General features: G+C 41.1%; 1 protein-coding gene across 3 annotated transcripts in view; it reads right to left on the minus strand.

The window, feature by feature from the left end:
- Window positions 1–12,418, minus strand: part of ESRRG (estrogen related receptor gamma) — a 605,699-nt gene that overhangs the window by 242,065 nt on the left and 351,216 nt on the right. The window lies entirely within an intron of this gene.

The raw sequence follows: 12,418 nt of genomic DNA on the forward strand, positions 1-12,418 counted from the left end.
GCGGTTAAGCGTCTGCCGTCGGCTCAGGGCGTGATCCCGGCGTTCCGGGATCGAGCCCCACATCAGGCTCTTCCGCTATGAGCCTGCTTCTTCCTCTCCCACTCCCCCTGCCTGTGTTCCCTCTCTCACTGGCTGTCTCTCTCTGTCGAATAAATAAATAAAATATCTAAAAAAAAAAAAAAAAAAAAAAAAAAAGAGTGTGGCTATTATTTTTTAATTGTATTATGGTGACTTATATTTATATTTCAGCCTTCGTTATAGGGCAATCATCTGTGTATTAAACTCATTCTGTAAATTGTAAAGAAATATATAAATATTAAGTGGTATTATTATTTGATATAGGTTTCAATAAGTTTTACAGTGGAGTTTTTGTCAAAGAAAAACAGAAAACATTTGTCGAGCTCCTCCTATGTCTCATGCGCTATGTTGTGCACTTTACATATATTATTTTGTTCCGCCTCAAAGAAGTTCAATGAGATAAAAATAACAATAGCCTCCTCTTACTGTCTAATTTAATATTAATAATATATATAGATTTTATCATGATTCCATTTTGTGAAGAAATGAAAAGAAGGAAATGAAACTCAGACATTAACTTACCCAAGAAAACCCAGACACTAAGTGACAGACCCAGGATGTGACCCCAGGACCCTCTGTCACTAGAGGCTGTGCTCTTTTGCCGTGACACATGCTTTGCATGGAAGGGAGGAATGTAAGGTGGGCCCCAGGGAGGCTGATTAAAAGAAAAAGAAGACCAAACTGATCAAGCACTGCTACTTATAGGCAAAATCATCTAATGGACAGAAATTACTTTTCACGTGTATAATGTTACATCCCACTTTGGTGCCCACAGAACTGCAAGCTGAAGAGATGTCGAAGCCAACTTTTAGAAGAATTCTTTGCTTAAAGTTCTTCATTTTCACAGCAGTTTTTTTCTTGTATGATAACAGAGCAAGAATTGATTGGATCAAATTGGAAAATGCAGACAGATTGTATTAATTTTTTTTTTAAGATTTTATTTATTTATTTGACAGAGAGACAGCCAGCGAGAGAGGGAACACAAGCAGGGGGAGTGGGAGAGGAAGAAGCAGGCTCATAGCAGAGGAGCCTGATGTGGGGCCCGATCCCACAACGCCGGGATCACGCCCTGAGCCAAAGGCAGACGTTCAACCGCTGTGCCACCCAGGCGCCCCAGATTGTATTAATTTTTAAAGGAATCACTTGGAAGATGATATCATTTACTTCTACTCTGTAGCTGACAATTGGCCTGTATAAATAGACGGGCCTGGGGTGAACTTCGGAGGAAAGACTAAAATTACCCACCGGGTCTTCACCCCCTAACGTGGAGATCTTACAGAGTTGTCACACGCTAAGTAAACGAGAATTGGTCCCCGATGCCAAAAACTGCCTACTTATCAAATAAATGAGCCGCGTGTACACCATGCCCCCCCCCACGCCACACACACACCATTCTGCTTTCCTTTGTGTCATCCTTATTCGCATAAAACTCTGAACATTTCCCTTAACACAGCTTCATTTCACTTAAAATTTTTTTCTTCAACATATCCCAAAGGCCTTGGATTATCATCAGTAATTATCAGCAGGATGTAGCAAAGGACACCTCATCTAAGAACCCATGAAACTGGCTTCATGGGATTGATACATCTTCTAGGCCTCCTTGTTTTATTTTGTTCATTTCTAGCACACACTTATTGCTTTTAAAGCTTCCCAAATCCTCGTACATGCATAATCTCCTTTAGCCCCTTTACCTATTTGTGAAATAAATAGTATTAGTTTTCCAGTCCCATGGATTCTGAAACAAACACCCTGAGAGGTTAAACTGCCTTGAGCGTATCAACTCGTAAGTGCCAGAGACAAACTCCAAAGCATGGCCCCAATTCTACCACACTTCCTCTTTCTGTTCCAGCACCTTCTTCATTCCCCCAGCCCATTCCATGGCATGACCACAGATAACATGACACCAGTGTTCCCATACCTTTGTCCCCCGTGCCAGGTCCTCAGGAGATCATTCGCACAGCTCTGTTCTCTGTACGCTCCTTTATATCATCACAACGCTATGTAATGAAAGGGCTGAAGCCCTGTCCCCTCCCCCCACCCCGCCCCCACCAGCAGAGTTTCTCTCTGATTTCTCCAGATATCCCTGATACAGGAATGTAGAAGAACTGGACGTAAAGGCACAACGACTGCATTTCCTTCTAAACTAGGTTATCATGATTTTGTCAAACATTTTATAGACACTTAATACCAAAATATCTAGGGGTAGTTTCTCTCCAATCCCACTTCTACTATGAACAATTTGTGTCGCTTTGGACCAATCATTCAGTCTCTTTAAGCCTCAGTTTACTGATTTTTATAGTGAGAGAAATGAACCAACTTATACAGAGTCTTTTTTAAACACGACAACATGACTAATTTACGAAAATGGTATTTGGTATAATTCAAGGAACATCAGTGTTCAAGAGGCAGGCAAACAAACAAACAAACAAAAACCCATGAAAAAAACCACACGATTAATGACTGGTGTCCTATCAATTTCACCCTTATTTTGTATATAATGTTGCTTATTCCATCAACTCCATTTGGCTTCAGTTTCCTGCAAATGAACTAGAAAGGGGATTTTATAAAGATTAAATCTATGATGTTGGTAATGTGCACTTTGAATAATAAATACTCCTGAAATAGAGTCCTTATTCTTAAAAAAAAAAACTTAAATATGTGTGCTCCAATAAGACCATATTGGGGTATAATTGTTGATTTTCAAATATAGTTTAGAAAAGAAAAGGCTTTTTGAAGCACAGGGTAAAGCTGGAATTTATCACCAAGAACAGACTCTCAATTCACCTGCAAATGTACACCCTTGATCAAGGCCTGCCCAGAACAGTTACAAGTATCACATTTTTTAATCCACATTACCCATCAGGAAAGAAATGGACATTTTGTGATATCAGAATGCCGAACTACTCTAATTTGGTGGAGACCTCATTTTTTATCCCGAGTTAGAAGAATAGGGAAAACATACAAAATGGTCGAATGTTTTCCCAAATGCAGAAGCAAACACTTCCCCTGTAATTTCCAAAAACTTAAAATGCAGACTTCTCTCTCTCTCTTCTTTTACTATCAGTACCAAACCAAGAGTCTGAATATTAATAGAACTATTTATATAGGCTGTTTTCCACCTTAATGCAGATTTTTCAAATTTCTTCTGCAATTTGCTCTATCTAAACACACAGGACCGTCTTAGTTTTTCTCTGGTGCTTGCTCAGAGCACACTGTAGGTTCACGAACTTTTTGTCAATTCCCAATTTCCTACTCCTTACGGGGCGATATAAGTCATCCCTGTGTTTATAAAGTGATAGGATTTAGAAGGGTATTGTAGGGTCAGCCAAATGTTTCAAACTCACTTGATACTAGTGTTGCTATTGAGAAGGGCGATCCAGAGCATAGCCAGGAGAGCAAATCTACCCCTGAACAAGGTGGACTTCACAAACTAGAAATAATCATGAGATGTGGCATCCATGTATGGTCCGCTGGAGTGTGGATAACCTTGCAGACAAGGACGGTGACCCCTCCAACTATGTGTATGCTTACGTGGTGGCATTCATCAGTTGATTATTTTCAAAATAGGAAAGCACCTGCTTCCATCAAATCTTTCATCCATCCCTTTTCATTCTAATCAGTTACATGCTCTTCACCCCCCTGCATTCTGTTGCTGGCACTTATGCAGGAGGGGGAGCAAACGAGAGATATCCAACAGCAGTCTGTTTGCAGGGGACTTGCACAGCAAATGTGTCTAAATACTTTTTTTTTTTGCACTGTTATGCCATCACTTAAGGATCAATTAAGCAGCCTCTGTGGCAAACTGCTGTTCAATGACCGGTGCGGTCCTGTGCACCCGGGCAAACAGATGCTGCTGACCAACATCGCCCATTGTTTGTCGTGTCTCTCAGGTTCCCTAAGACCTCACCGATGGCACCTGTTAAAGCCGCTTCTGCTAAGCTGTTCTGCATTTGTCTGGCTGGATTTGGACTTCCTGGATCTCTGACTGAATACAAAGTGATTAGAAAGCCCAGTGTTTGGCAACAAGCACGCCGGGGAGGAACTGTGTGTGGGTCTAAAGGAGCACAATGTGTTCTTCATAACTCCGCGCAGGGAGCGCCCCGCTCCATCCCCGGGCTGTGGAGATCAAAATGGTCTCAGCGGTCCTCAGCTGTTTAACGGCAGCTGGTTAATGTAATTCCAGATGATCTGCTTGAATGAAGTTGTCATTCTTGAAGCGAGCTTTAATGTAGGAAGACACATAACTGAGCAATGTTAATTTTAATGTTAAGTGAGTTTAAGAAAAGTTTCCACTGCCTTTTCCGCTGTATTTTCCATATTGACAACAGAGAAAAAACATCTCTGAGGAATATACATCGAGCTGAGGAGCATGTGTTTTTCTGTCAAAGTTAAATGCTGATGTGTAAAGAGAGGTTCGCCAAAACCAAAAAAAAGGAAGCATGATGAAGTTAGTAGAACTTTCCCATTATGAACCTTGTCTTCATCATTACTAAATTTACAATGCAGCTTCCCTTCTGTGGGAAGAAACTCAGAGCGCTAGGCCAGAAAAAAAACATACTCAATACATTTCGTGTTTTACACATTTGGACACTAGTGCTCTGATGTTGCAAAGGTGACCGCAAATCAATCGGTTTCTTCCTCCCCTCCTTCTTCTCTCCCTCCTTTCCTTGTTCTTTCCTTCCTTTCTCTACTGATTGCCATCAATTACAGTTTGTAGAGAAGTCTGCGTAAGAGGCAAAAACGCCTGGTCTGTTCAGGCAATTCTGCAGTTCTCTTGCTAACAACAGAGGGCAGTGATGCTTCTAATCTGGCAGACGTATCCCCTCGGAGAGAACAAAATAGCTCCTCTACTCCCGGCTTGGCTTCCAGCGCGCCAACCTCTCAGTACCACATTCCCTTTGCCGCAGACATTCTCTCGCTCCCCGAAGAAAGCTGCCTTTATTCTTTGTCTATTAGTCTATATTCTACTTCTAGTTTTCAAAGCACTGCTTTAAAAAGCTGTTATTCGGTAATAGCCTGTGATCTTTTTTTAATATCTCTTGGCTTTTCTGATTATGAATAGCTGTTCTCAAAGCATTTCTTCTTACCTTATTGCTCTTCTTCCTAACCCCATTTAAATGCAATTCATTCAGAGATTATGCTACCGCTGGCATCTTGGCTTAAAAAAATGAAAGCTCCATAGGCTGTGACCCTTTAATATATGTTCCAGCAGCCCACTGTCCAGTGAGATAGTGGTTACCAAATATCAGACACTGACAAGTCAATAGGTGCCCGGCCACCACCTGCGGAAGAACACACTGTAGGTATAATTCTTTACTGTAGAAGCTATTTACCTCCTTTTTTTTTAGACTCAAAGCCATAACAATTTAAACTGTTTCAATTGAAGCAAATGAGATGCGTCATCCATTTCCCTGATGTGCTTTCAGTAAAGAAGAAAAGCCTTCCTAGACCTTAAATACCTTAAGAGAGCTCTCTATGTTTAACCGTTTTCTCACCATAAACGCTCACATAGCCTAATCAGGTAGGACTCTTATCATTTTGCACTGAATGGTTCATAAAAACATAAAATTCCGTTTAGCACCACTACCCGCCCTCCTCACCCACCCCTGTAACATGCTTATCCATCATTCTCGTTGCTATTCAAAGAAACAGATTTATTTCTCACCCTGGAGTTGGGAATTTTGGCATGCCAGATTGAAAATGTACCCAACACCAAGTAGAGGATGGGTTATTCTTAGTCTCCTTACACGCTCAAGAGAAAATGGGGCAGCTTACGCCTCTAAATCGAGCAAAGTTCTTTGGAAACTATGACTTCAGCTATAGCCAGATCTGCAAGGCCTTTGTCATATCATAAAAAGAACTGGGATCACGAACGATAGAAATCGTACCTCCAGTACAAGAGACGAAGGGACAAGATCTTAGGGATCGTAAGGAGGGGTTCCAGAGTTATCACCGTATTCATTGTGTGTCAGATTTTTTTTTTTTTTTAAGTTTTGCTCACGGAAATGAGAGAAATTCCTCCAATGTCTTTGTGATGTCCATGATTTGTAGTGCAAAAGGCAGCTGCTGACATTTGGTGGGGGTATTCTGCCTCAGCCCAGATGTGCAGACCCCTTTCCTTGTTTCTGTCCTGTTCCTTTCATCCACCCTTCCTTCTCCCTCCATCCCCCAGGCCTAGGCATCAGGGCCTGTGAGAGACAAGTTATCTCTAAAGACACAACCTACAAGTGCAGCTAAGACGCTTGCTGCCCCTTCCTTTAGCAAGTTAAGGGGAAAGGTCTCCCTGACGAACCTACCCCTATCTTCTTTCCTCAAGGATTATGAAATAAAAATAAGAATTGTCTCTGATAATCTTCTGCTTGAGACTGTTTATTATATTAGGTGGAAGAATATTAGGTTGATGCTCTTTTTTTTTTTTTTTTTTTTTTTCCTTTTTGGAAGAAGCTGTCTCCATGCTGTGGCAGGGCTCTCGAGCAGCCAACAGCGCCTCTGATTAGAAGGCGACTTCATAAATTACAAACCACCAGAGTGAGAGTCATTACCTAGAATGGGCTCTGCCATCTGGTCATCCACTCTCTACATGATAAAGGCCATCATCTTTGCTCTGTGGCTTGGTTACTTCAAGGAGCCCTCAGCCACAGCAAAAGAAAAGAGGTATATTTTCATTCCAAACTCATTTGGCCTTTTAACCCTAGACTATCCAGTCACTTGGAAAGGTGACTGCTCCCATTTAACAGATGTAGAAACTGAGAAATAAGAGTTAGGAGTTTTATTGACAAGGAGCTTTACGAAAATCAAGTGGAAGAAAAAGAAAGCAGGATTTGCTCTTTGTTTCAATAGCAAGAGAGCAAACACTTCTCTTTCTTTCTGCCTTCTCTCTGTATAAGAAATTTCACACACACTTCATTTCCATTTTCTGAAAAGTTCTATCAATGGAAGTTGCAGGTGCCCTGACAGGAGGGAATCGATTTCTTATCCAACAGGTAAGCACTTTGCAATAAGCCATCCCAGCTGTTTCTAGAGGGAAAATAATAAAAGTTTTTAGTGAAGTTGATAAAATGCCAGACAGGAACGAATGCTTTACTTTTATGTATGTTTCTTTCCTGAAGCAAACAGGAGAAACACACCTCTCTTTACCCCTGGCAAGGGGTGCAGAATACACTGCCAGAGGTCCTCCTCTCCTCAGAAGGAGCGGCTGACCAGTTAACACTACCACCAGCCAAACCCAAGAACAGGTTAGCCCAGCACGGGTTCAGTATGATGAGAATTACTGGTTACTTCAGTCTTTCACATTTCCTCCTTTACAGATATCTTTCCTATATGGTAGTATTTTAGAAGCACTTCAGTGTAGTTTTCGAGAGCATGAATTCTGGAACCCGTGTCCGGGTCCATTTACGCCTCTTCTTAGCCGTCTGGCCTTGGGCAAGTTATTTAACATTGCTGTGCTTCAGTTTTTTGCCCGATAAAATGGGTTTTTCATGGTGGCTACTTGACTGGATTTGGAGGAGAACTAGAGAGTGAAATTGTTACAGTGCTTGAAGATTTATTTATTTATTTATTTGACAGAGAGAGAGAGAGAGTGTCCCCATGCACTTGAGCTGGAGGGTGATATGCGGTAGGGAGACACAAAGGGCAAGAATCCCAAGCGGACTCTGCACTGAGTACGGAGCCCAACGGGGGGCTCTACCTCACGACCGTGAGATCAAGACCTGAACTGAAACCAAGAGTCAGCTTAACCGACTGAGCCACCCACGTGCCCTGTTATGGTACGGAGCACAGAATTGTTCCAGTGAGAATCCTTTGCTATGTTCTCAACTGTACTTTTATCTAAAGATTGAAAATACAAGAAAGGCAAGTTGAGGAACTAGAGGTAAATTTATACCAAGATGATGTCTCACTTTTATTAGTGGCAATACTACAGTTGACTTTGCTGTCTTCATAGTCTACAGCCATTACCAGTTGGCACGGGCAACTGAAACCTAAGGCAAAGGATACACACACACATGCACATGCACACACACAAACACACCCACAAACACACCCCCCCACACACACCATGGTATCATTAGAAGCTCCTACGCATAAATGAACATGTTACCTATATTAAGAGTTTAGAACTGCCCACTAGTGCTTATAGATACGTTTCGTCCTTTGCAAAGATAGGACAGTTCAATTGGATGCTTTCGATTAATACTCAGAGACTTTTGCTTGGTCTGTGATACCAGACTCTTCTCATGATCAAAGAAAGTTGGTATTTATGAGGCATGGCAAAAGAAAACCATCAAAGAATATTTTAAAAATCCATATTAACTATTACCACCACCTTCCTTAAAAAAAAAAAAAAAAAAAGTGAAAGAAAATACCAGTAAAGGAGTTCAATAACCTAATACTACTTCTGCTTATGGGTCTCCTTTTATCTTGAAGTCTAAGTTCCATTAAAAGAAAACTCAGAGAAAAAGAAAAAAAAATCTCAGAGGTACATTTGGGCTTTCTGCATATTTTCAAATAGGTGTGCAAATACATTAAAGTGTATATAGATCCTTACATTCATGTACTGTAGTCCTTCAACAAAATCCATAGGTACCATCTAAATAAACTTAAGGCACACAGGGGGGCATGGGGGGCTCAGTCGGTTTTGCCTCTGGTTTGATTACAGCTCAGGTCATGATCACAGGGTTGTGAGATCAAGCCTGATGTTGGGCTGGTGCTGGGCGTGGAGCCTGCTTAAGATTCCCTCTCTCCCTCTCTTCTACCCCACCCCCATCTCTCTCTCAAAAAAAAAAAAAAAAAAAGAAAAAGAAAAAGAAAAAAGGCATACATAATTTCCTAACTGAAAAACAAAGCCTATTTGGGGATATTAAATATGTATTGTGATTTCATATCCATGCGTAAGAAATCCCTGTTTCAAATATCACAGGCGGGGTGGGGGTTTCAAATATCACAGGCGGGGTGGGGGGCGTAAGAAGGAAGACCAGGTGTGCATGCCCTGTCTACGTTTTCTTCAGAACTGGCATAAACTCAGTCACCATGACCGTGCACGCCACATAAAGCTGGCCTTCCTGGGCACGTGCTGCTCAGCCCCGACTCGCTGCTGTCGTCAGCTCCCCGTGGTACTTGGCCATCCTACCCTTCTTGCTCACAGAGCTGAGTCAGAAACCATGCTGATTTTGCTGCCACCTTTTTCTTCCCAAACCATAAGAGCTTTCTAAAGTAACTTAATGGGAAGCAGCTAGACATTTTCAAAGAGAAGGAAAAAAAAAAAATTCCTTCGTTCTAAATATTCTGAAACACAAGACCAAGAAGGTATGTGACCTTGACGCAGCCTATTCATTTTTCCAAGGGATCCAGGCCCTAGGGACTCCCGTCTTTTCTCCAGAGCATGCGCACACACACACATTCACATAGGGCAGTCCTATGTCAGGATTCGCTTTTTCAAAAGGACAGAAATATCTCACATTTTCACTCAGCATCTGAAAGTACTCCCAAGAACATTTAAATTGTGTTCTCCCTTCTCAATCCCCTTGCAAAAGTGACAGTCAACTTTCTTTGTTTAACATCCTTTAGGGGCAACTTTCCTCCTTCTCTCTTAGTGTACCAACAACTGTTAAAAATTAAATCTTCTTCTAAACTCTAGACAGGAACAATGAATTCAGCCCAACCTATCACTATGTTAATTCAGAGGCAGCCATTCAGCATCTGGGCTTTTTCTGGATATTTGTTTCAATCCCTATACTAGAATCTTATTCCTTAGTATTTAAGTCAGTAGAACCAGGACACAGGAAAGAACTCACGTGGAGCCATTTTTGCCACATTTTCATCAAGTTGGGTGAAAGATTTGGTGGGAAGCTTTGAAAGTAGTGGCTCACAGGAACTTTCTCAATGATTTGTGGATTTCACTCTCAAACGCTCCTTTCCTATTTCAACTCCATTATAATGGATAATTGAGAACTGACGACACAGATGGGAAGGCATCCATCCATTCATTCAACGAATATTTCAAGACGATGACAGGGACATCAAATTTGCTAACATGTAACAAGGCCTCCTTAAAAGAGGCAGATGATGACAGAATGTGGAAGAAGGATAGTATATCTTTTTTTGTTTATATATTTCAGGTATTCCATACACACATTTACAAAAAAAATAAAGAGAAGGGGGGCTACACAAAGGATATTTTATGGGTTCCAAGCAGTTCATATCTTTAACTCTTCTACTGTTTTCTGGAGTATTCTTCATAACATTTGACTTTACTTTTTTGAAAGCAATAAATTGATAAATTGTTGATGTTTTATAACTTCTTAAATTATGTTTTTCTATCAAATTTCAGCGCGGTAGCAAATGACATGACTTGGTTCCAAGCAGAAATCAATTTGGGAATTTCAAGTCATGGTTTGTCTTTGTTCCATCCAGACTAGAAGCTTGGATCTCAGAGCCCCCATGACTCAGGTATGGCATAGTATGTTATGAAAAGGGAGTGTTTGGTTAAATAAATGGCTGAACGAATTGTCAAAGTAACTGCATCATTCATCTTTTATGCAGAATTTCCTATCCTGAATTATTAATTTTCTATATCTAGAAATATATATATATGTATATTATATATATGTGTATATATATATATGTATATATATATATATATTTCTACAGAACTGCACGTTATACAGTTGTTGGGGAAAACAAAGCTCATTGTTAGTCATGGTTACTTGTATTTACCTCACATGGTCCTCACAGATGAGGGAAGAATGACCTTGAACTCAGCCAGTGCAGTCCACTCCCCCCACCCTGTCTCCCAATGCAGTGGATTCTCGGGTGGCCCTATCAGAGCACACACTCATGAGATGTTTATGAAACGGAATCTTCTCTCTTTAGTGTAAATGATCAACGGCCTGAGACATGGAGAAGCAGTATGCAATTTTATGCTAAGGATTTACTTTGCAACATATAATGTTAAAAAGCCTTTCAACTTCTTCTGTGCCAGGAGCTATTTGCATCTGCCAACTTCAAGGATTCTGGTTAAACAAGGAACACTTTCCCCCTGGATGATGGGCCCCTGTGAGTAGCAGTCCAGGGATGCTGCCTGACCCTGCCCGGTCCACTGCGGGTTACAGGGAATCTAAGGAGAAAAACTTGTCCCGGAAACCAAAAGTGGTTTGGATAAGGTGCACTCCCAGCTCTGATATATCCAGATAAATCTAGCTTCTTGCTGCCAGGTCTTAAGGAAGCCTGTGTACTTTAATTTTCTCACCTGAAAAATGTAGATAGCATCTGCTCTGTCTAACTTGCAGGCTTGGGTGGGAATAGATGCAATAAAATGGAAAGCCGTGGCATTCAATAAAATCCATTCTCCCCCACAAACCCCATCAAAATCAAACGACTGAAAAAAAGTGATATATAGAAAGGGCTTCCCCCTTTTTTCCTCTATATTGTAGGATATCAGAATGGTACACTATGGCAGACAGGTTCAAAGAGCCTGGGAAATAGACCCTTGATTGGTCCTGGAAAAAGAAAGGAATGATCTGGAGTGGAGGAATTTGGGAGATTAATTTGAACCAGCAAAGCAGTCCCGGTCATTTCTCTGCACATTGCCACGACTTGGACACAACTGCACCTTCAACAAGAGGAATTTGTACTTATCGGAGTCAAGAAAATCAGGTTCCTCCTCCCTGACAGATACAGCTCTCAGAATGGGTCCTGATAAAGGCTTCCCCCACCCCAGGAATTGAAAGACAGCTCCTTTTAGATGCTTTAAAAGAGGACAAGGCAAGAGAAAGGAAGTTTCCGAAGCCAAGGAACCTGCAAATATGTAAAACAGCCAGTATTTATGTCAGATAATTAAAGAGGGAAATAATGCCAACTGAAATAACATAAAGTCAGAAAAAGAATCCTTATTATATTCTATTATCACCTTAACTGAGTGTAGCAATTTTCTATACCAAAAAAATTGTCACCATCATTCATTTTGAAAGTATCTGCCGGGTGCAAGAGGAAGGGCGGGTATTAAGTAGAGATTGAAAAATATTATCCTGAACTCATATCTGGTAACCAGTAGGTTTCTAGGGTACCTATCCCCACCTCCCCAAGAGCACAGGGAAAGAGGTAGGTATCCCAGAGCTCTCCCCCTCCTCATGAAGCCACTGTCACCGCTACCTGAACTCCCATCCAAAGGTTGTCATTGCAACTTTGTGCAATGCTTTGCTCCAAACAATTCGCTAATTCAAACTGTAAATCTTTATTATAAAGATTTCCTTCTTCTCAGCAGTAATTCTCTCTGCTCTGGTGGGGAGAGGAATGATTTGTTTTTTCGTTACTGGTTATTTATAAGATATCTACTCTAGATTAG

This window comes from Ursus arctos, unplaced genomic scaffold (genome assembly GCF_023065955.2).
Source record: "Ursus arctos isolate Adak ecotype North America unplaced genomic scaffold, UrsArc2.0 scaffold_2, whole genome shotgun sequence".
NCBI lineage: Eukaryota > Metazoa > Chordata > Mammalia > Carnivora > Ursidae > Ursus > Ursus arctos.